This window comes from Schistocerca serialis, chromosome 6, assembly GCF_023864345.2.
Source record: "Schistocerca serialis cubense isolate TAMUIC-IGC-003099 chromosome 6, iqSchSeri2.2, whole genome shotgun sequence".
In the NCBI taxonomy this organism is placed as follows: domain Eukaryota; kingdom Metazoa; phylum Arthropoda; class Insecta; order Orthoptera; family Acrididae; genus Schistocerca; species Schistocerca serialis.
Window position 1 is genome coordinate 715,284,802 of NC_064643.1, and position 952 is coordinate 715,285,753.

The following is a 952-nucleotide window of genomic DNA, read 5'->3' on the forward strand; positions in this document are numbered from 1 at the left end:
AAATTATACCCGCAGTTAGGAGAAAAACTGAATTTTCAGAAACTTCTGAACTACGTTTCTGGCTTCACTTCGTGTCGTGGACTAATACTCTCAAGAAATGGGTGCAAAATCAGCCATTAATGCTCTTCTTCAATCAGCCCTTGAGACTTCATCGTTTGCAGAAATTTGCTACCGACGAGTAACGGAATTTTTGGATGAAATTATGTGGGCTCCAACCCTACATGAGTTAAATTTTCGTTAACCACTTCGGTTCATTGCCATGATGGTTCCTACAAAAGACTCACACTAAATTATTTCTCGCATTGGACGGTAGACGCTTAGTTTACTTCGACCTCGTTGTTCGGGGCTGATAAACTCGTACTTGTAGTTTTCTTCTCATATTACCGGTGCATGAACGTTTTAGAAGACGTATGTCCAATTTTACGGAATTAAAAATTCTCGCCCCCGGGTGGGCTCGAACCACCAACCTTTCGGTTAACAGCCGAACGCGCTAGCCGATTGCGCCACGGAGGCTTGCGGCGTGAACGGTCGATCTCTACATGTGATATTCAGTGTAACTGTTTTGTCTTCGCTCGTGTTACCTTATAATATATAATATAAAACGGGTTTGTACGACCAAGACCACAGTACACATCGAGATACTTCAGCCGAACGCCAGTATACCGTTCATTCGTAACAGCAAACACGTTGACTCGTCGATCGATATCACCCTAGTCTGGAAGAGGTAGGGCGAGGTGAAGGGAAAGTAGGGGCTGAGCCAACGTCAGATGTTATGAGAATTTGTAGCAGCGTTGCGCTGAATGTTTTCTTATGGCATGCGATAGCAATGCTGTATAAACTACTAGCATAGCAACCAGACATTTCTAAAGTTCGGCGACAGTTGACAGTTTCAGGCAGTAGCCGACGAGCCGCGCTAAAGAGACAGCCTGCTTACGTGGCAGGAGCGAAGTTG

General features: G+C 45.0%; 1 non-coding gene across 1 annotated transcript; it reads right to left on the reverse strand.

Annotated features, from left to right (window-relative positions):
- Nucleotides 1-439: 439 nt before the first annotated feature.
- Trnan-guu (transfer RNA asparagine (anticodon GUU)) lies at nt 440-513 on the reverse strand. The gene has a single exon. It is a non-coding gene; the product is annotated as a tRNA-Asn (tRNA).
- Nucleotides 514-952: the final 439 nt, after the last annotated feature.